Source organism: Dipodomys spectabilis, unplaced genomic scaffold (genome assembly GCF_019054845.1).
Source record: "Dipodomys spectabilis isolate Male_0828 unplaced genomic scaffold, ASM1905484v1 ptg000069l, whole genome shotgun sequence".
Classification (NCBI taxonomy): Eukaryota; Metazoa; Chordata; class Mammalia; order Rodentia; family Heteromyidae; genus Dipodomys; species Dipodomys spectabilis.
In genome coordinates this window covers 4504250-4528144 of record NW_024870746.1, presented here as the reverse complement: position 1 = coordinate 4528144, position 23895 = coordinate 4504250, and the positions used below count along the sequence as shown (strand labels likewise).

The window sequence follows — 23895 nt, the reverse complement described above, 5'->3', positions numbered from 1 at the left end:
TTAGCTGGTGAAAAAAATTGAATGCTCTAAGATCAGGAATAAAATAAGGATTGCAACTCTTACCACTGCTATTCAACATTTTACTGGAGGATACAGCCAGGAGCAATCAGCCAAGAAAAAGAAATAAAAAGCCATTCAGATTGGAAAGGAAAAAGAGAATTTATCTCTACACACAGATGAATGATCTTGCTGTAGAATAACCTAAGGAATCTATACACATACAGACAGAAAATTAAAACACCCTATTAAAACCTATAAACAAGATCATCAAGGTTGCAGAATATAACAGCAACTATATATTATACATTAGTAATAAAATATGCAAAAAACCCAGGGGGCATTTACCTTTGAAAAGGAAAAAGAACTTAAAAATTTTGACAGAAAATATGTAAGTATTAAGACATACACTGACAGTTAAAAAACAGCATTAAAAGACCTAAATAAGTGAAAAGATAGGAATGTTTAGGATTACTCCAAAAATTGATCTACAGATTCAATACAATTCCTATCATTTCCTTCAAGTTGGCAAGATGACTCCAAAATTCACATGGAAATGATAGGTAGCTAGCCATCAGTGATGGGAACATACGAAACAACAAGAAAAACACACACACACACAAACTTAACATGGAAGATGAGATCGCAATGGTCTCTGAGGGAAAACATTGTATTGTATTGTAATTAAAACTTCTCTACTCACAGGTGATCTCAGCACTGTAGACAACCAGGGACAGCAACTTCTTACAGGGACAGCAACTTTTTTTTTTTTTTTGGTCTGGTTTTGGGGCCTGAACTCTGGACCTGGGCGCTGTCCCTCAGCTCTTCAGCTCAAGGCTAGCGCTCTACCACTTGAGCCACAGCGCTACTTCCGGCTTTTTTCTTTTTGCTTATATGGTGCTGAGGAATCGAACCCAGGGCCTCAGGCATGCAAGGCAAGTGCTCTACCACTGAGCCAACTTCCCAGCCCAGGGACAGCAACTTCTTACAGGCAATTTCAATAAGTACTCAAACCCCAAAGGCTAATGCTACTGTTTTCACCCTAGAGAAGGCTCACTAGTCTACTAAAGTATATTTGTAATATATTCTTAAACTGCTTTTGTTTCCACAAATTTAACTAAAAGCAGAAGAAAAGCTTGGCCACTCTGCTTGTCTTTGCCCTAAGTTGTTCTCTCTAAAATCCCTTTGGAAGTATGTTGGGTTCTAGAAAAGACTGGACTGATCATAACATCTTTATGACAAAGTACTGAAACTGCCCTAAAAACAGCAGACATACAGCCTCCAAAAGAGGACAATTACCTATAATGCTTAAGGCTATGCCCTGGAGTAAGAGGATCCTAGCAAGGGAGCCAGATTATTCCCCTCAAGTGAAGAGAGTGGTAACTCCAGATCTCAAGAGAGAATAAGAACAAAGACAAGGCTGGGTGCAGGTGTTCAAGCCTACAGTCCTTGCTACTCAGGAAGCTGTGATTGTGCGGTTGCAAGCCAGCCCGAGCAAGAAAGTCTGTGAGACTCTTATCTCCAATTAACCGCGCTAATGGCTCATGCCTATAATCCTAGCTACTTGGGAGGCTGAGATCTGAGGATCGCTGTTCAAAGCCAGCCAAGGCAGGAAAGTCTGTGAGATTCTTATCTCCAATTAACCACCAGAAAACTGGAAGTGGAGCTGCGGCTCAAGTGGTAGAGCACTAGCCTTGCCCTGAAGAGCTCAGGGACAGTGCCCAGGCCCCGAGTTCAAGCCCCACAACCAAAAAAAAAAAAAAAAAGTAAATAAAGGACACTCTTGAAAATAAAAGAAAACCTCCAAAGGTAAATAATTTGCATTCCCCAATTTCAAAACCTACAAAGCTACCATGTGGTAATGGCTAAATAACAGATAAGTCAATGAAATGAAACTGTGACCCCCTGATTCTCAACAAGGGTGCTAAGACAATTCAATGGAGAATGGCTGTCTTTCTAACAAACAGTGTTAGAAGAACCAAATATCAAGATGCAAATGTATGACATAATGCTGAGCACTGGTGGCTCACGCTTGTAATCCTAGCTACTCAGGAGGCTGAGATCTGAGGATCACTGTTCAAAGCCAGTCTGGGCAGGAAAAGTCTGTGAGACTTTGATCTCCAATAAACAGCCAGAAAACCAGAAGTGATGCTGTGGCTGGTAGAGTGCTAGCCTTGAGCTGAAGAGCTCAGGGACAACGCCCAAGCCCAGAGTTCAAGCCCCACAACCGACCAAAAAAAAAAAAAGTATGACACAATACCTTACATTATCTTCAAAAAATCTATTTCAAATGGATAATAGACTGTAAGAAGTAAAAAGCATAAAACTTCTAGAAGAAACACCAGAGTAAATCTTTGTGACTTTGAGTTAGGCAATGTTTTCTTAGGCCTGGTAAGTTCTAATTTGTTGCTGTGTTCAGAAACAAAACAAAAACAATATATCTGACATCATTAAAAATTAAAGCTCACAGACACATACTTGTAATCCTAGCTACTCAGGAAGCTGAGATCTGAGTATCACAGTTTGATGCTACCTCCACAGGAAAGGCCATGAGACTTTTATCTCTAATTAACCAGGCAAACAAACAAAAAAAAAAGCCAGAAATGGCACTGTATCTCAAGTGGAAGAGCACTAGCTTTGGGCAAAAAAGCTCAGGGATGGTGCTCTGGCCCTGAGTTCAAGACCCAGGACCAGCATAAACAAAAACCTGTGCATCAAAGGAATCCAAAGGGCAGGAGGTATGGCTCAATACCATACACACAAAAAGACAATCCACAAAACGCAAGACATCATTTGTTAATTATAACTAACAAGGATCTAGCATCCAAAATCTATAAAGATCTCTTGCAACTACACAATTAAAAAAAAAAACCCGTCAAAGGATTTGAACAGACACTTTTCTAAAGAGATATAAATGAATAAGCATAAGAAATAAAAATCAAGCTGAGTACCAGTGACTCATAAGTAATCCTAGCTACGCAGGAGGGTGAGATCTGAGGATTGAGGTTCAAAGCCAGCCTTGGCAGGAAAGTCCATGAGACTCTCATCTCCAATTAACCAATAAAAGAACTCAGCACTGGTGGCTCATACCGAGAATCCTAGCTACTCAAGAGGCTGAGATTTGAGGATTGAAGTTCAAAGCCACATCAGGCAGGAAATTCTGTGGGGCTCTTATCTCCAATTAGCCACCAGAAAAACAGAAGTGAGTCTGAGCAAAGAAAAGCTTTGGGTCAGAGTCCAGGTCCTGAGTTTAAGCTGCAGGAGAGAGAGAGAGAGAGGAGGGAGAGGAGAGAGAGAGAGAGAGAGAGAGAGAGAGAGAGAGAGAGAGAGAGAGAGAGAGAGAGAGAGAGAGCCCATGTGCGCATACACACACACACAAAGCAAAATAAACAAAAAGTGCAAATCTAAACCACAGAGAAGCTAGGGCTCTGATAGCTCACTCCTGTTAATCTGGATACTTAGGAAGCAGAGATTTGAGGACATGGTTTCAAGGTAGCCCAGGCAGAGACAGCCAAAAAAAGCCAAAAGTGCTGGTATGGTTCAAGTGGTAGAGCACCAACCAGAGCAAAAAAGCTATGGGAGAGCACTCTGGACTGGGTCAAGTCCCAGTACACACACACACAAACAATAAAAAAGAGATAACTGTACACACACATACACATACACTAACAACAAAAAAGAGATAACTGTATATATCCATTAAGATGACTAGTAAAATAACTGTAGAGAAATTTGGCTGCTAAAAGGAATACAAACTGATGTGATGACTTTGGAAAACATTTTGGTAGTTCCCCAAAATGCTAAACACTGAGCTACCAGAAGATCTAGTAATTCTTCTCTAAGATATATATATCTAACAAATAAAAACATGGGCTAGGAATGTGGCTTAGTGGTAGAATGATTGCCTAGCATGCATGAAGCTCTGGGTTCGATTCCTCAGTACCACATAAGCAGAAGCAGAAGTGGTGTTGTGACTCAAGTAGTACAGAGTGCTAGCCTTGAGCAAAAGAAGCTCAGGGACAGTGCCAAGGCGCTGAATTCAAGTCCAAGGACTGGCAAAAAACAAACAAAAACCAAAACATGTCCACACAAAACTGGTACACAAATATTCACAAGTAGTATAACTGCCTCCAAATAGAAACATCTAAAACACATCAACCAATGTGGATAAACAAAAGGTGCATTAGCTATACAAAATATTAATAATGAAGTATGCTGTAACACAATGAATCTTCAAAATATCAGCAAAGAAGCCAGACACAAGGGCCTCACGATTCAATTTACATTAAATGTTGAAAACAGGCAAATCCATATAGACAGAAGGTAGATAAGGGACTGCCTGAGGTTGTGTAGAGAAAGAATAGGAAGTTTCTAATGGCCCAAGGTTACTTTTGAAGGTGATTAAGAAGTTTGAAAATGAGATGAGAATGATGACTTTAAGGGTAAATTTTGCATCATGTGAATTACTTCTCAATAAAAGGTATTTACTACAAAAAACAAAAACCAGAATATATGTGAAAACACTCAAACTCTAAAGCTAAGAAGTGGAGCACAAACACGAGGGATTATTATGATTCAAAATAAGTGGCTGTGGAATGTGAAGTCATGAAGGTGAAGTAGCAATTAAATTGGCCAATTCACTAATCCTCAAAACCTTGTGTATAGGTATGGAAGGTGCCTAGACTGCTATATACACTGCTGGCAACATTGACCGGGATCAGTAAACATTTCGTGTTAAAGTCAATTAATTGTCAGGCAAGACTTGAAAGCAAAATCAGAGATTCCTCATTTCTACCTAACTGCCTTGTAGACAAGCACTATATATGTGGGCTGAGAGCTCTTTCAGTAAAGCATTATGTTGCTAATAGGTTCTGAGGTCTTCTTCCCAGTTGGCATTAGATACCTTAAAGGCAGGGAGATATCCAGTATCCTCTGCAAAGCATGTACTAAAGCAAGGACTACATAATATAAGGCAGATGCAAATGCTTAAAATGATGATGAGTGTTGAAAGGAGAGTGCATTAAGTCTAACGGAGAGCTAAAGAAGGACCCCAGATTCCAGTAGGACTCATGCTGCCACCTCTCACCCATCACTCATCAGCCCTCCCCCCACATCTTCCCAAACACAAGAGTTCCTAGCAATGGTAATATTTCTGCCCTAGCCAATTTATTTGCTAATCTTGTAGTTTTCATTTTAAAGGCTCTTCAGGAGATGGATGATGACAGTTTGGGTTGCCATACAAGTGAGCAGACTCCCTAGTTAATTATTACCAGGGAGGAAAGGTACCTCATTCTTGGGAAGAAAAGATGGAGAAGCTGAATTGTATCAGAATGGGGAAAATTCCAAAGGCTGGAAAGAGCCGTCAAAACAATGTATATCTCAGGAAACACAGTACTGGAAGGAGAAAATTACCTGGAGAGAGATGCCTTCCTCATTATTCCCAGGCTCTTCCTTACAGTATATGATCAGGATACTATACAACAATATGAAGTATAAATGTATAATGCTCAGTACGGTAATGATTATTATACTGAGTATAATAATCTACCCTTTGCCTGGTTTACACCCTGGCTCTTGCAACAGCACCCTAATAAAAGGGTTTGATCATCAAGAAAAGAAATGAAATGAACCAGACTCCCATGAAGAGCCCCTGATGACTTAAGTATTACACTGGAAGCAGTGGCAGGTCATCAACAGAGACAGCCTCAGTTTTGTATCTCTGTACTCTTCTCTACAGAAGTAAAGACAACTTTAATAAAGAAACTCTTTGGAGATTCCTTTCTCTAGGCAATTTCCTATCCTTTTGCTCATTCTGTGCTCCCTACCTATTAAAACACTATTTCAAGACTCTCCTTCTGGAACACATACAAGTTTCTTCATTGAACTGGACTTTTCCAAAGTAACCAAGCTCACAGGACGCTCAAAGCCCCCACGCTGTGGGTGATTTAAGAACAGCATATCAAGACTGGGTGCCGCTGGCTCACTGAAAAATACCAGGTACTAACTACAGTGTACATAAAGATAAGGGCCCTGCTTAAAGGTGCCACACTGATGGGTGAAGCACTGAGTTATTGCTGAGATTTTTTTTCCTACCCTCACAGAAGCTTACCAAGTCCCAGAATGCCACTCTTTCCCCATCATTAACCAATTAGGAGGCAAAAAGAGAGTTACCTTTTTGGATGAGAAACATAAACCTCAGGCCTTCAGGAGGCCATAGACATGGAAGATTCTATTGGGAAGAAAAAAGAAAGCCAGACTTGTTTTCTGGTTTACTTGTCTTTTCCTAGAGTTCTCCTTTATTACTATTGTCTGGCAACTCAGATATCTGGCTCCCCCATAAGACTTAACCTACTTTTTAAAAATTTAATTAAGTTTCTTATTGTGAAAATACTGTACAGAGGGGTTACAGTTACATGAGCAAGGTACTAAGTACATTTCTTATCCAGCATTGATGCCTCCTCCTTTGTTTTTCCCCTACCATCCCTTCCCTCCCACCTCCTCAGCTATACCCCCCCATCTCCACCCCACCCCCGACTTACCTATTTTTTTCTTTTTTCGCTATTAAGTCTTGGAGTATAAGAAAACAAAAGTAGCATTAGGCTACAGATTGACAGCCATAAAAAAATTTAAGATCTCCAATTCTTTTACTTCATTATAGATCTTAGGCAAGTCACAACAACATCCCTGAGCTTATTTCTCCATCTATAAAATGGGACTGGAGGGCTGGGAAGGTGGCTCAGTGGTAGAGCGCTTGCCTTGCATGCATGAGGCCCTGGGTTCGATTCCTCAGCACCACATAAGCATAAAGAAAAAAGCCGGGGGCTGGGAAGGTGGCTCAGTGGTAGAGCGCTTGCCTTGCATGCCTGAGGCCCTGGGTTCGATTCCTCAGCACCACATAAGCAAAAAGAAAAAAGCCGGAAGTGGCGCTGTGGCTCAAGTGGTAGAGCGCTAGCCTTGAGCTGAAGAGCTGGGGGACATGCCCAGGCCCAGAGTTCAGGCCCCACGACTAGACCAAAAAAAAGAAAAAAGAAAAAGAAAAAAGAAAAAAGCCAGAAGTGGTGCTGTGGCTCAAGTGGTAGAGTTCTAGCCTTGAGCGGAAGAGCTGAGGGACAGCGCCCAGGCCCAAAGTTCAGGCCCCACGGCTGGACCCAAAAAAAAAAAAAAAAAAATGGGACTGGACTATATCTGAGATAATGACAAAAATACTTCACCAATTACACACTGTACTACAGGAATACAAAAAAGCCAGGCCATCACTGCCTTCTTGTCTCTCTCCTAAAGCCTCCCTCCTTAAAGCCTCTATCCTCTCCCCATCAATAACTTCCTTTACTTAAAAAGTGACTTTGCAGCCGGGCACTGGTGGCTCACGCCTGTCACCCTAGCTACTCAGGAGGCAGAGATCTGAGGATCATGGTTCAAAGCCAGCCTGGGCAGAAAAAAGTCCCCATGAGATTCTTACCTTTATTCAATTAACCACTGAAAAACCTGAAGTGGTACTGTAGCTCAATGAAGTAGAATTTTAACCTTGAACAAAAGAGCTCAGGGACAGCGACCAAGCCCTGAGTTCAAACTCTAAAACTGAAGGAAAAAACAAACAAACAAAAAAACCCTGACTTTGCCTCTAGTCTCTACCATTTTACTGAATCATCTCTCTTGCCTTTTCCATAACAGTTATGAATACAGATTTTCCATTTTGGATCATCACTACTACTAATGCTTTATAATTACTTTTTTCTTGTCTTGATTCAACAAAATAAGAACACGTCCCAGTGTATTTCTAGAACACTGCCGAATATTTAACATATACTTAATAAATACTGGGCAATTGCTCTAAAACTTGAACCAAGCCTTGTCACCTGTCCAGAGGCTAACGAAGCCCAAAGCAATTCTCTATCCCAGATCATTCTTCTGACTTCCAGGCCTGTATCTAGTTGCTTAGGTCTCTCACAAGTACTTCAAAATGTCCAAAAGGAACACTGACCAGTCTCCTTTCTTTATCAATCATGTTCTTCTCTACAATCCTTTTTCAATAAATAGTACTACCCAGCAGCCAAATCCATTAAGGGCTTCATCCTTGTTTCATATTCCCTCATTCCTTCCCACCCCATAAAAACAACTATTAAATCTCTAATCCCTCATTTTTCTCCATCTCCAAGGACATTGCTATAGAAACTGTATCATATTACAATGTTCTCTCAATCCATTTACACTGTTCATACTTTTTTTTTGGCTTTAAACTCCGGGCTTTGTGCTTGTTAGTCAGATACTCTATCACTTGAGCCATGTCTCCAGCCCTTTTACATCATCAACTTTATTATTATTACTATTATTATTATCACTATTACTGTGCCGGTCTTTGGGGTTGAACTCAGGGTCTGAGCACTGTGTCAGAGCTTTAATGCTCAAAGATAGCAGCCTACCACTTAAGCTACACCTTCACTTCCCAGCTTTTTGGTGGTTAACTGGAGAAAAGAATCTCTTGGACTTTCTTGCCTGGGTTAGCTTTGAACCGAGACCCTCAAATCTTAACCTCCTGAGTAACTAGGATTATGGGTATAAGTCATCAGTGCTTAGCTCTTTTTTTTGCCTTATTTTTCATGTAGGGTCTCTAGATTTTGCCAGGAACAGACCTCAAGTAATGAGCTATGGCCTCCTGCCTACCTGAGACAGCAGATGTGCATACCCCACTATGCCAGTCTTAATGAGATGGAGTTTGACAGTTTTTGCCTTGGCTGGCCTTGAACCACAATATTCCCAGTATCCTCTGTAAATCCCTGATTTTCCTTGGCTTTATTCCTTTATTCTTTTTATTTTATTTTTTTATTTTTTGGGGGTCCGGTCGTGGGGCCTGAACTCTGGGCCTGGGCGCTGTCCCTCAGCTCTTCAGCTCAAGGCTAGCGCTCTACCTCTTGAGCCACAGCGCCACTTCCGGCTTTTTTCTTTTTGCTTATGTGGTGCTGAGGAATCGAACCCAGGGCTTCATGCATGCAAGGCAAGCAATCTACCACTGAGCCACCTTCCCAGCCCTTCTTTATTCTTTTAATCAAATGTTTATACTGTAGCCAAGGTGATCTTGTTTTTGTCAAAGCCTATCTGATTTGTTACTCCTTATTTAAAATCTCACAGTGGTCTTCCACTGTCCTTAGGATCAAGTCAAAACCCTTAACAAAGAATTACCTTCAGGCCCTCCAATTTCATTTAATTAACTGTTCTATGATCTCACAGTAAGATCATGCTACTTTCATTTCCCACAACACCAACCTCTTTCTTGCCTTCAGGCTTCTTTCTTCACATGTTGTTAGATCTACCTGGGCTGGACTTTCCTTCTCTCCTGCCTGATTCATTTTGTAACCTCAATCTGAAATTCTCTTCGTCCAGAAAAACCTCTTGCCATGTTCCTCCCATGTGCTCAGACTGATGTTATAGAAGTGAGTAACTTTGGTTGTTATACAATTCTAGCTTACTTCTGTCACCAACTTGAGAGGATGGTATGCAATGTATTCAAGCTGGATCCTCAGTGTCTAGCACCACAGAATGTGAAGACCTATTACATCAACCTTCTTATTTGAAAGAATGGCATGAATGTTCCTAATTCTGAAAAGACACTGAGAAAACACTGAAACCCAGTGATGTTTCCCTTTGTCCCCAGGGCTCTGAGATGAGGGTCTACAGTTCTAGTCTCATACAAGGTCCCATTCACACAGCTATTCACTACACTTTCTCCAGCCACCTCCCAGAACAACAGTGGCCTTTCTCTTCAGTGTGAGTCTCTTGGAGAGAAGTTTCTAAGAGCCTTGCTTTGGGAAATTAATGGGATCCAGCTTAGGGCAGCCAGTACAATAGCAGGGTGGGCTCTGTGCCCTCAGACCTCTGCTGAAAAAGGAAGCCGGAAACCAATCTGCCAATGGGAAATCCCTAGAACTCTAAAGAGCTGAAAGCAACCCCAATAGGGCTTCTTTGTCCCTGGAAGATATTCCAAACACCCAAGACTAGCACCCAATAAGAACAGGCATTTTCTGGTCTCAGTTCCTGGCAGCAGAGTTTAGATCTGCTTTAATGAATAAACTCCCTTTGCTAGGTATGGAGGGAATCAGCAATGTTAACTACAAGTGTTTGGGAGTAGTGCTCAGGGCCCTGAGTTCAAGTATGGGGGTGGGAGTGGGGGCGGGTAAAGGTGGAGGGAGGGAGGGAGGGAGGGAAGGAGAAAAGGGGGGAGAGAGGGAGAGGAAGGGAGGGGGGGGGAGGGAGAGACGCTACCGTTCAAGTCTAGAAACAACATCTTTGTATAAAGAAAATACCTTTCAGCTGGGCACAGGTGGCTCATACCTGTAATCCTAGCTACTCAGGAGGCTGAGATCTGAGGATCAAGGTTCAAGGCCAGCCAGGGAAGGAAAGTCCATGAGACTCTTATCTCCAATAAGCCACTAGAAAACCGGAAGTGGCCCTGTGGCTCAAGTGGTACAGCACTCTTCTTGAGCTGAAGAGTGCAGGGACAACACCTAGGCCCAGAGTTCAAGCCCCAGGACCGACCAAAAAAAAAAGAAGAAAATACCTTTCAAGACAGGGCTGGTAGCTCATGCTTATAATCCTAGTTACTCAGGAGGCTGAGATCTGAAGACAGTCCAGGTAGAAAGTCCTTGAGACTCTTGTTTCTAATTAACCACCAAAAAGGCAAAAAGTGTAGCAATGGCTTAAGTGGTAGAGCACCATCCTTGGGCAAAAAAAGCCAAGTGAGCCTCTGAAGCCCTGAGTTCAGGCCCTAGAACCCACACACAAAAAGAAAATACCTGTCATAAATAGAACTAAACTGAGCACCAGAAGACAACCCAGAAAAACGAAGATAGCACTCTTGAACGCTAAGTAACAGGACAAGACAGACAGAAAGAAAGACAAACAGGGAGGGAGGGAGGGAGGGAGGGAGGGAGGGAGGAAGGAAGGAAGGAAGGAAGGAAGGAAGGAAGGAAGGAGGGAGGGAGGGAGGGAAGAAAGGAAGGAAGGAAGGAGGAAAGGAAGGAATGGAGGAAGGAAATAAAACATGCAAAATGGAACAGCACTGCCATTTAGTTATAATAGTCTACCATGTGCTAGACATTTTGCCAGAAATGTTACACAAATTCTTTTATACAAATAAAAGGAGAGCTGAAGTACTGTATGAATATTCAAAGTAGGCTGAATAATATAAATGTATAGGTTTGATGGTCTCAAAAAGGTTTTCTTGGGGCTGGGAAGGTGGCTCAGTGGTAGAGGGCTTGCCTTGCATGCCTGAGTCCCTGGGTTTGATTCCCCAGCACCACATAAGCAAAAAAAAGCAGGAAGTGGCGCTGTGGCTCAAGAGGTAGACCGCTAGCCTTGAGCTGAAGAGCTGAGGGACAGCACCCAGGCCCAGAATTCTGGCCCCATGACTGGACCCCCCCCCCAAAAAAAAAAAGGTTTTTTTGAAGGAAGTAAGACTAATGGGGCAGAGGTGAGGGAAACAAAGAATACTGACACAAAGGGTGAAAGAATGAGGAGGAGCTAGAAAACAGGTTAATCAAGCCAGACTCAGATGGCTCATACCTGTAATCCTAGCTACTCAGGAGGCTGATATCTGAGTATCACGGTTCAAAGCAGGATCGAGCAGGAAAGTCCATGGGACTTCTATCTCCAATTAACTGCCAAAAAAGCAAAAGTGGAGCTGTGGCTCGAGCTGGCAGAGCACCAGCCTTGAATGAAAAAGCTCACCTCTGTATAGCACCTTTATAATAACAATCAAAAAGCAAGCAAGCAGCCAGACAGTGGTGGCTCATACCTGTAATCCTAGCTACTCAGGAGGCTGAGAACTGAGGACTGTGGTTCAAAGCCAGCCCAGGCAAGAAAGTCTTTGAGACTCTATCTCCAGAAAACCAGAAGTGGTGTTGTGGCTCAAGTGGTAGAGAGCTCACCTTGAGCTGAAGAGCTCAGGGACGGCACCCAGGCCCAGAGTTCAAGCCCTACAACCGCCCCCACCCCCCAAAAAAGCAAGCAAGCAAGCAGGGTCGTAAGGATCAGTAAGAACACATAAAATTATGAGATGTAGGAGGGACTGAAGGAAGAAGTCAACAATCACAGACTTGAGGAGAGAGCTGGAGCTAGAAAAGACCTGAGTTTCAAGCAAAATCTACATTGGGTTGAGATCTCAGGCACTAGATTTTTAACTACTGTCCTGTGTTTGTTCATTATGCTTCTAAAGCCATGGCCTGTCAGTCTTCATTTGAGAATCAGCATGGGCCTCTGGGTAATCCAAGCACTGGTCTTCCAGTGGCAGCTGAGGAAAGTTCAGACTAATCTAGGGTTTCTGCCAAACCAAATTCCTTAACAGCACTCACCATATGTTTGGCACTATAGAATTTGCAAAATGCTTTTACAAAGATCATACTGATCACCCAGCTAGTTACTGGGTACAGGCTCACACAACAGTCTGTATTATGCTACTAGGATGGTTTCTACATCCCTGGAGAGTGACATGAAAATTGGGTATGCACCTATTAAATATATACTAATCGCCTCAAATTTCCTAAGAGATCTCCTAGAATGGACTGTGTCATCCCTGTGGTATGTGTCCTAAGCTACCCCTGGTCTGTCTTTAAAGGCTACACTGAAAAACTCAAACTATTCCATAGGCTTAACCTGCTATATGTTAGTAGCTCAGTTCTGTAATCCTACTCAGGAGGCTGAGATCTGAGGATGGTTCAAAGCCAGCCTGGGCAGGAAAGTCTGTGAGACTCTTATCTCCAAATAATCACCAGAAAAGCAGAAGTGGAACTGTGGCTCAAAAATCTGTGGCAAGGGCTGGAAATGTGGCTTCATGGTAGAGTGCTTGCCCTAGCATGTGTGAAGCCCTGGGTTCAATTCTTCAGTACCACATAAACAGAAAAAGTAGGCAATGGTGCTCTGGCTCAAGTAGAAGAGTGCTAGCCTTCAGCAAAAGAAGCACAGGGACAGTGCTGGGCCCTGAGTTCAAGCACCAGGACTGGCAAACAAACAAACAAACAACAAAACTGTGGCCCTCTACTGCAGCAGTCTTGAGCAAAAGGGCTCAGGAACAGCACCCAGGCACCGAGTTCAAGCCCCACAACCAACTAAAAAAAGAAAAAGAAAAAAAAGGCCTATCCTGAGTCTTACCAATATGCTGTATTCAGTGAATTTCTGGCTACCAGTAGGAGACCAAGTGACTTTTGATGAAGTCTTATTCTATCAAAGCACTACCTTTCTAGTCTTTCTAGTCAGCTAGTCTCAAGATTTGGGAATCATATTTGACTCAGCTCTAACACACCTCATTGATTCTTCTTCCAAAATGTCTTATTTTTTTTTCCTGGTCATGAGCTTGAAATTAGGGCCTGGTCATTATTGCTGAACTTTTTTTGCTCATGGCTACTACTCTACCACTTTGAGCCACAGTGCCACTTCCAGTTTTATGGTGGGTTAATTAGAAATAAAAGTCTAATGGACTTTACTAGCTGGGCTAGCTTCGAACCATAATCCTCAGGATCTCAACCTCCTGAATAGCTATTATAAGCATGAGCCACTGGCTCCAAAATGTCTTCTGAAACTTGCAAGTTCTCTATTCCTACTATTACCTGTGATCCAGAAACCAATCATCTTTTGACAAAATTGCTAAAAAAAAAAAAAAAACCCAAAAACAAAAAACCCAGACACTTGTAGCTTACCTTCCTCATTCAAGCTGTCTTGCAATCTACATACTAACATCTGAATTTTCTCTATAAACTAGTATGTGAATTTTCTATCACCATACAAATACATACACTTTCACTGGTTCCCTTTTCCCTATCACACAATGTGTGAATATCTTTTTTCCCGACTCACCCCTTGTCAACCACCTCTCTGGACTCTACAAATACCAACAATCTTACCATTTTCAAGCCACACCATGTTTGGTTGTGCAGAAGCTTTCCCCATGTTATTTTCCTTGTCCAAAATTGCCTCCTTTCCCTTCCACCTAAGTAATCTTAACTATCTATTCTCACTAGCATCAACTTTCTAGTCTTCTTCTTTTTTTTTTTTTGGTTGGTCGTGGAACCTGAACTCTGGGCCTGGGCAACTGTCCCTCAGCTCTTCAGCTCAAGGCTAGCTCTTTACCACTGGAGCCACAGTGCCACTCCTGGCTTTTTTTCTATGTGGTGCTGAGGAATTGAACCCAGGGCCTCATGCATGCAAGGCAAGCACTCTACCACTGAGCCACCTTCCCAGCCCAACTTTCTAGTCTTCTGTAAATATATATTAAGGTCCCACTAAGTAGCTCAGGCTGGGCTCAAACTCATGATCCTATCTTCTTGCCTCAGATTCCTAAACACTGGGATTACAAGCAGGGCTACCAATGTACTGTTTTGGTATACAAAAAGATTTAGCAATTATGCACAATTTTATACTGTTCTGGGCTGTTTCATTAACATTCCCAATAAGAATGTTAAGCTCCACATTCTTGTGTGTTATCTAACAGAACACTAAGAACTGAACTGAGCATGGAGCCATTTGATAAATATTTGCAGTCTAATCAACTGACTTCTAAATGCTGTAGATCTTAGGTCACTACTTGGAAGGCTGTGTGATTTGAGACTAGATCATGACAAGTGAGTATACATCTCATCATAGCACCTTATAGTAGCTGTTCCTCAAATACTAAAGAGAAAGAAGCAAGGGCTGGGAATAAAGATGTTGAAATAATTCCACTGCAACTTTTCAAAGCCCCTTTCTCATACCACCTTATATTAGTTGGCTGATGTTTAGGATGAGGAAGAAAATCTTAATGAAGTCAATAAAGATGGAGGGATGCTAGTGACCCTAGGGTTTACACTAAGGCCAGAATTAAGACAGTAAAAGGCTTTACAACTGCTGAAGTCATGGAATCACCTTCCACAGGGATCACTGAAAACAGAACAAACTCCCAACCTGTCTTTACCACCAATCTGGAGTCAAGAAGAAAGAGCAAGGTGATTCCTTAAGGTCCTACTGGATTCCTATGATTTTCCCTCCAAATCTTAATGTCTTAGCACCACAAATCTGGGTATACTTACAAACCATAAAAATACCTTCTAGCCAGGCGCCAGTGGCTCACACCTGTAATCGTAGCTACTCAGGAGTCTGAGCTCTGAGGATCACAGTTCAAAGCCAGCCTGGGCAGGAAAGTCTGTGAGACTCTTATCTCCAAATAATCACCAGAAAAGCCGAAGTGGAATCGAGGCTCTAGGTAGAGCACTCACCTTGAGCTGAAGAGCTCAAGAGGGACAGCACAACCGACAAAAAAAAAAAACCCTTCTAAAAATTACTGCCATAATATTAGGAGCTACCGGCTTCCAGTTCCTCCCTAATGTTTCCACATCCCTGTACTGCCATTTTCCTTCCTACTTTCATCAAACAGCCATTTCCTATTTCCTTTCATTTTCACTGGTTTTCCAGACGGCCAGAAGTGATTCCTGAAAGGAAGTCTTGATTCACTGAAAGAAAAGACACAAGGGCTGGGAAGGTGGCTCAGTGGTAGAGTGCTTGCCTTGCATGCATGAGGCCCTGGGTTCGATTCTTTACCAACACATAAGCAGAAAAAGCTGGAAGTGGTCTGTGGCTCAAGTGGTAGAGCGCTAGCCTTGAGCTGATGAGCTAAGGGACAGAACCCAGGCCTAGAGTTCAGGCCCCATGCCTGGCAAAAAAGAAGAAAGAAAGAAAGAAAAGACACAAGACGTTTGGTTTTCAGACTCAAGCCTGTAGTCTTAGGTAGCCAGAGGAGGCCAAGATCTAAGGATCCCAGTTCAAAACCAGTCCAGGCAGACAAATCTGAAAGACTTTAAAAAAAAAAATCTCCAATTAACCATCCAAAAGCTGGAATGGAACTGGAAGCATAAATGGAAGAGTGCTAGCCTAAGCAAAAGTGCTACAGAGGAGTTCTGGGAATGTGACTCAGTGGTAGAGTGCTTGCCTGCATGCATGAGGCCCTGGGTTCAATTCTTCAGCACCACATAAACAGAAAAAATTGGAAGTGGCGCTGTGGCTCATGTGGTAATGCTCTAGCCTTGAGCTAAAGAGCTCAGGGACAGTGCCTAGGCCCAGAGTTCAGGCCCCACAACCGACAATAAATAAATAAATAAATAACAGAAGAGTGCCAGACCTGGAGTCCAAGCCCCAGTGCTGGCACACACACAAAAAAGGAAAACTAAGTTCCACAGCAGTTAAGCTACCTAGTTAGAGGGAAAGCTGGCCCCAGTACCCAGATCTATCAACTAGGATACTGGTTTCTTCCCTCAACTCAAAATCACCTTTCACAGATGAAACCTGGCTTTATTTTAATTTTTTTTTTAATTTTTTTTTTTTTTTGCCAGTCTTGGGGCTTGAACTCGGCCTGGGCACTGTTCTTGAGCTTCTTTTGCTCAAGGCTAGCACTCTACCATTTGAGCCAGCTTTTTCTATAAATGTGGTACTAAGGAATCGAACCCAGGGCTTCATGCATGCTAGGCAAGCACTCTACCACTAAGTCACATTCCCAGCCTGTATTTTAAATTTTTTTTGGAGACCAGATCCTCCTACTTGTCTAATAGAGTGAAGGAATGACCTCGGATGCCACTTGCAGGTCTATCCTAAGCCTTTCCCAGTATGGTAATGAGGAAAAGAAGGAAGAACATAAAGTCCCCCCAAAAAAGTTTCCAAGCTGCATGATAAATCTTTCAATTAAGTTTTGAAACAATAAACCAATAAACAGATTTTAACAGCAATGCCACTATGAAAATAGTGAAAGCAGATTCAGTCAATATAGATTAAAGTAACTCATCCTATACTTTACAGAATTCACAGCTAACAAAACCCTTTCACCGGGGCTGGGAAGGTGGCTCAGTGGTAGAGTGCTTGCCTTGCATGCTCGAAGCCCTGGGTTCGATTCCTCAGCACCATATAAGCAAAAAGAAAAAAGCCGGAAGAGGCACTGTGGCTCAAGTGGTAGAGTGCTAGCCTTGAGCTGAAGAGCTGAGGGACAGCGCCCAGGCCCAGAGTTCAGGCCCCACGACCGGACCAAAAAAAAAAACAACAAAAAAACAAAAAAACCCCTTTCACCTATGTAAGAATCCTGGGTCTTTAAAAGAACACTAATCCAAACTCCAGTTACCACTCTAGTCCATAGAGATTACAAGCTTCTAGAATGTCCTTATCTTTATATTGACTTACAGATTGGATTTCTTTTGTACCCTTCACAAAATATTTTATTTTATTTCATTTTTTCAGCAGCACTAATGTTAGAACTCAGTCCTCATATTTGGTTAGGCAGGTGTTCTTAACCACTAAACCTCACTTCTAGCACTGATTTTTGCTCATTATTTTTGAAATAGGGACTCACTTCCTTCCCAGGTATGAATCATCTATGTTTGAGACATCTCACATAGCTAGGTAACAGGTGAACACAACCTTGTCTAGCAATTCCTTAAGATGGGGTTACGTAAACTTTTTTCCCTGAATTGGTCCTGAACCATGATCTTCCCAATCTCAAACTGCTAGGATTACAGCTGTGTGTCTGTGTGTGTGTATAGGATTACAGCTGTGTGTGTGTGTGTGTGTGTGTGTGTGTGTGTGTGTGTGTGTGTGTGTGTGTGTGTGTGTGTGTGTGTGTGTGTGTGTGTGTGTGTGTGTGTGTGTGTGTGTGTGTGTGTGTGTTGGTTTCGGGACTTGAACTCAGGACTTGGGTGCTGTCCTTGACATTTTTTTGCTCAGGGCTCTACTTCTGACTTTTGGGTGGTTAATCAGGGACTTCCTACCTTGGCTGGCTTGGAGCTACAATCTTCAGATCTCAGCCTCTTGAGTAGCTAGGATTATACAGATGTGAGCCACCAGTGCCCAGCTTGGCTCTTCTATTTTTATAAACACATGCATTTTTATATTTCATTTATGCTTCTAAGCAGAAGGACAGGGGGCTCTGCCTGGCAGTATTTATAAAAAAAGCTTTAACAAATGTATTAACTAAAAAGTGCTCTACCAGTAATGTTTCTGAGTATCTAAAATTAATCTTAGCCTGCTTCTGCTCATAATGGTGATTAATCGCCAAATGTTTCATCTGCAAATCCAATGCCATCTCTAATCTTGTATCCCTAGATATAAACAAATGCTGTATTTTGAAAAAGACTCAGAACTTCAGAGTACTTACTAGTTGTAGCTCTAGATCTCTATCATGGTTCTAGAAGGCCAACCTTCTGAAGGAAGCAGAAGCTCAAATAAATGCCTGGAGATTTCTTGTCTCAGAGCTACATAAAGACCAGAAACTCAAGAAGAAAGAGATTCTTTACAGGGATCTGGATTGATTGATTTGCTTGTATTGGGAGATTAAACTTAGGGGCCATTTACTTACTTGGCTTGCTTGCTTGGCTGGTACTACACCAACTTGAACTATACCTCCAGCCTAGCTTTGGCTGGTTAACTGGAGATGAAGTCTCAGGGGCACAGTCTGTTTGGACTGGCTTTGAACTTCAATCTTCCAGGTCTCAGGCTCCTAAGTAGCTAGTATTACAGGTGTGATTCACCTGCGTCTGACTGGATCTGGGTTTATTTTGAATTATGAAAGTCATATGCTTCTACAATAAGGAATAGCCAGAGATAAACAAATCCTTTCTGGGGCTAGAGTGTAGCTCAGTCATAAAGTACTTGCTTAGTATTCAAGAGACCCTGGGTTCCATCTTTAGTACTAGAAAAGAAGCAAAAAGAAGGAATGAAAGCAGAAAAGAGAAGAAGGAAAGGACACAAAATAACTCCTTTCTATCTCTATAACTGAACATTCAGTGAGTCCAGTAAATGAAGTCTCTCCCTTTCATCAAAATTCCCTGCAAGAGACTCAACAACTTTACTTGTCAGTCTTATAGTATCTCACCAAACTATGACCACTATAAAAAATATTCCTTCTGGGCTGGGAAGGTGGCTCAGTGGTAGAGTGCTTGCCTTGCATGCCTGAGGCCCTGGGTTCGATTCCTCAGCACCACATAAGCAAAAAGAAAAAAAAAAAAAAAAAAGCTGGAAGTGGCGCTGTGGCTCAAGTGGTAGAGCACTAGCCTTGAGCTGAGGAGCTGAGGGACAGTGCCCAGGCCCAGAGTTCAGGCCCCACGACTGGACCGGTACATGGTCTCCCTCATAAGTGGATGCTAAATCCAAAAGGTTAGGTGATACGACAAAACTAACAGGACTTAAGAAACAAAGAACTCCCGCTCATCTGGTTGAACCACTACTAAATATCCTCATGCTGCTGATCACAAATATGGTATATAACATGTGAACACTGTTATATATTATAGACTGTGGTAGACAATTTGCTCCAGGGAAGTTAGAATGAACTTGTGACTTTGAAATTATGTAATCATTTAATCACAATCAAAAAAAAAAAAAAAAAAGAACCTCGGGGAAGGGAGGGAGGGAGGGGATGGTAGGGGGAAAACAATGGAGGGGGTAACAATGTTCAAGAGGAAGTGTACTCATAACCTCACTCATGTAACTATAACCCTCTGTATAGTAGCTTTACAATAAAAAAAAAAAAAAAAAAGGAAGTGGCGCTGTAGCTCAAGTGGTAGAGCGCTGGCCTTGAGCTGAAGAGCTGAGGGACAGCGCCCAGGCCCAGAGTTCAAGCCCCACGACCGACAAAAAAAAAAAAAAATATTCCTTCTTTCTAAACTTATGCTCTTCTGCAAAAAGAAAACTATTTTACTTTTTAATTTAAAAAAATCAATAAGTCTATGGTGACTCATGCCTATAATACTAGGTACTTAGGAGGCTGAAATTTGAGGATTGTGTTTCAAAGCCAGCCCGGCCAGGAAGTCTGTGACTCTTTTCTTCAATTAATCATAAAAAGCTGGAAGTGGAAAGATAAGGGACAGAGCCCAGGTCCTGAGGTTAAGCCTCGGAACCGGCAAAAAAAAATCCTTACTTTGTTTTGGTCTACTTAGCTTAGTAAGTAGTGCATAAGCCCAAATCAAATCCATGAACTTACCATCTAAAGTTTATATGAAATTTTACAATTTAGAAAATAAGTTGAAATATATTATTTCATCTGATTTCTTCCCTTGAACATTCTTGCTAGGGATATGCAATAAACATAATCTTCAAATAGCACGCAGCATACAAGTATGACCTGGAAAGTACTTTACATAATGAAATACTACTGTTTTACATGAGGAAATCAGAGGAGGCACGTGACTTGCCCAAGGTCACATAGTACAGGGGAAAACCAGGGCTCAAACCAAGAATTCCAGGCTTAAATGCAGTACTTCTCTGATTTGGTCCTCATTTGAGGAAACAGTGCAAAGAAAAGCTGTTTCATGGATGCAAACTTCTAACTCAGGGCCATCTCAAAAATACTTGCCACAGTTGGCTGGCTTAGCAAAATGTTATCACTACTATAAATAATTAAATATCATAATCTCTGCTCACAATATCTAAAAAATACATTTTTATAAAGTCTTGAAAAGAATATAGAGGCAATAAATTGTTCATGGGCAAAAACTAAAAGAGACAAGAACAGCTATACTATCTCATCTTTCAGTAATTAGTGATGAACAATAAAAGACAAAGATCACTTGGCAATTACCTCCTGCATTCGATGGCTACAAGAGTTACTAGCCAACTGAGAAAAGTAAGTGTAAGATTGCCAAATACTCGCCAGGCACCAGTGTCTCATATCTGTAATTCTAGCTACTCAGGACACTGAGATCTGGGGATTGCAGTTCAAAGCCAGCTCAGGCAGGAAGGTCAGTAGACTCTTATCTCCAATTAACCACCAGAAAACTGGAAGTGGCATTGTGGCTCAAGTGGTAGAGCACTAGACTTGAGCACAAAGGAGGCTGAGGCTCAGGGACAGTGCCCAGGCCTTGAGTTCAAGTCCTAAAACTAACAAAAAAAAAAAAAAATTACCAAATTGATATTTCCACAGTTATCTTTAAGCCAAAATCTGTTTCCAAACATATCCATATCCCACCATATTCCTTATCTTATAGAAAATACATATCACCTACAGAACCTGCTTTAATTGGTCTAATTTTGATTACATTTGAAAGTAACATGAATGCTGAAAACACCCAAAATGGAAGAATTTGCAGTTCTTGAAGGTCCATTCATTTCAATATCTGTCAAACATTTCTAGAGCACTTAACACACACATACACACGCACACACAAACACTAAGCTGGGCACACAGGACATGAAACAGGTAAATCAAACATAGTCTTTACACTTTCATCAAACTGACAAACTTGTCTTTGGAAGATGTTTTGTTTTTTGAGCCTGTTTATGTAACACAAACTGACCTTGAGTTTCCTATGTAGCTCAGACTGTTTTCAAACTCTTCATCCTCCTATCTTAGCCTCCTGAGCGCTGGGATTATAGGACTGTAAACCACCATGTTTGGCTAGGTAGCTTCTTGTGTTTCTCAGTTACCCAGTTAGACTGTGTGTTCTTTGCAAGGACTCTACACTTTTATTTTCTAAAACACTCTTAAAGAATCTATACAAGCCTCCCTTCACAGCAAACTGATAAACTGAAAGAGAATAGATTCTCTAACTTCATGTCTGCAGCATTTCCTTCCAATTGGCCCCTTCATTAAGGTATAAGGCAATGAACTATTCAAAATTCATATGGTATAGGGTCTAGAATGTCAAAAGGTCCAACCAAATGAGCTATCCAGTACATAGAGTAGGAGACAGGTAGAAGGGGTCCTAAGTTCCAGAAATGACCCTCTTACGAGGGAGTCAGTCTGGGAAAGACAAAGAAAGTCCCCATCCTCAAATCTACAATATCCCATAGGAGAACATGGTGCTTTAACTTTAAGAAGTACAGGTACAAAGTGGGGGGGAATGCCTGGCCTCTGAAGAAGCCTACCCTGCTGCCAAAGAGAGCAAAATGGGGGCCTCACACATTCTACATAATGAGTCTATAAACTTAGTCAAACAGGATGGAGCAATAACAAAGGCAAGCTAGGCATTCCAAATCAGAAGACTTGGGTTTGATTCCTCAGTACCATGTAAACAGAAAAGCCCAAAATGGTACTGTGGGGCTGAGAAGGTGGCTCAGTGGTTAAAGCACTTGCCTTGCATGCCTGAGGCCCTGGGTTCAATTCCTCAGCACCACATAAGCAAAAAGAAAAAAGCCAGAAGTGGCGCTGTGGCTCAAGCGGTAGAGCGCTAGCCTTGAGCTGAAGAGCTGAGGGACAGTGCCCAGGCCCAGAGTTCAGGCCCCATGACCGGACCCAAAAAAAAAAAAACAACAACCCAAAATGGTACTGTGGCTAAAGAGTAGAGTGCCACCCTTGAGCAAAATAAGCTCAGGGACAGTGCTGACAGCTCCTGAGTTCAAGCCCTAGGACCTGGGGGGGAGGGGAGCAGCAGGGGGGAGACATACTGTATGAAAGCACTTAGAAAACCTTACATACTATATAGATCTTGGTAGTCTCTGTGAGGATATCCAAACTCTCAGAGGAACAGTGCAGCACTTAATATGCCTAAACCAAGAAACTTTACTCCTCCTCCTCCTCCTCCTAGTTTTCCTCCACCTTGATTTTCTTCTTCTGACATAACTCAATTCCTAGAAACAGTTTACCAACCAAACCTGAAAAAGGCAGGAGCACTAACCTCCAAGAGATGAAAAAGAAAGGACAGTTGTATACAGCATCTCATCTCTTTGCCCTGACATGCCTCAGTTACCACCCTCCGGGGCCAAACTACAGAGAAACCAATGGGAAGGAGAAGGGAGTTGGGAATACTCATATATCCTTTGGGAATACTCATATAGCCTTTCCTCTACTGCCAAAGTTCTTCGTCTGAGGACTGCTGAACAAATGGGATAAATGGGACTCTTTGGCAATACAGATTAGTGTTTAGGAAGTAGATGATAGGCATTTTAGGCCAGGTTCCATTGTAAAAATGAAATTATTAGCATGGATAACCACAGGTTAACTGAAAGAACATGAGCAGCTGCTTCCTGGAAGATAGTCTTCCTGCTTGGTACTCAAACTTGTAAGCCTGCTATTCAGGAGGCTGAGATCTGGGGGTTGGGGTTTGAAGCCAGCAGGGCAGGAAAGTCCTTGAGACTCTTATCTCCAAAAAACTACCAAAAAAAACCCCAAAAACCAGTAAAGCTGTGGCTCAAGTGGTAGAGTGCTAACGTTGAGCAAAAGAAGCTCAGGGACAGTGCCCAGGCCCTCAGTTCAAGTCCCAGACCAGCACAAAAGAAGGAAGGAAGGGAGGGAGGGAGGGAGGGAGGGAGGGAGGGAAGAAGAGAGGGAGGGAGGGAGGGAGGGAGGGAGGGAGAGAGGGAAGAAGGGAGGGAGGGAGGGAGGGAGGGAGGGAAAAAAGGAAAGAAGGAAAGAAGGAAGGAGGGAGTCTTCCTTATCTCATCAATATTTCTTCACAGGCTCAGTCTTTTCATTCGCTTATTCAGTCCCCCAATCTTTCACCAACACAGTGAGTGTGCAGCACCCAAAGAACACACCTCCCTCAAGTCTTTGGGAGGGAAAGGTTGAGGAGAAGGAAAGGAAAAGGGAGAAACCTTACAAACTTGTACTCATCCTTTCAAGGAAAGAATTAAAAACACACTGTAATGTTACCAGTGACAGAAGAGGCTGGGCAGATTCTTAGGAGGAAAAGATGAAGCATCTGCTCAGGTGACTCCCATCCCCGGGGTCTCTGCCCATCAAACCTAAGAACCTAAAACAACTCCTTCTGGCTCCAGGAAGAAGGAATGTCTATTTTGCAAAGTCAAACTTAATAAGAATTGCTGAGCGCCAGTGGCTTATGCCTGTAATTCTAGCTACTCAGGAGGCTGCGATCTGAGGATCATGGTTTAAAGCCAGTCCGGGCAGGAAAGTCAGTGAGACTTTTATCTCCAGTTAACCACCAGAAAACCAAAAGTGGCGCTGTGACT

General features: G+C 42.3%; 1 protein-coding gene across 8 annotated transcripts in view; it reads right to left on the bottom strand.

Annotated features, from left to right (window-relative positions):
• Positions 1-23895, bottom strand: part of Arhgef11 (Rho guanine nucleotide exchange factor 11) — a 105180-nt gene that overhangs the window by 78939 nt on the left and 2346 nt on the right. The window lies entirely within an intron of this gene.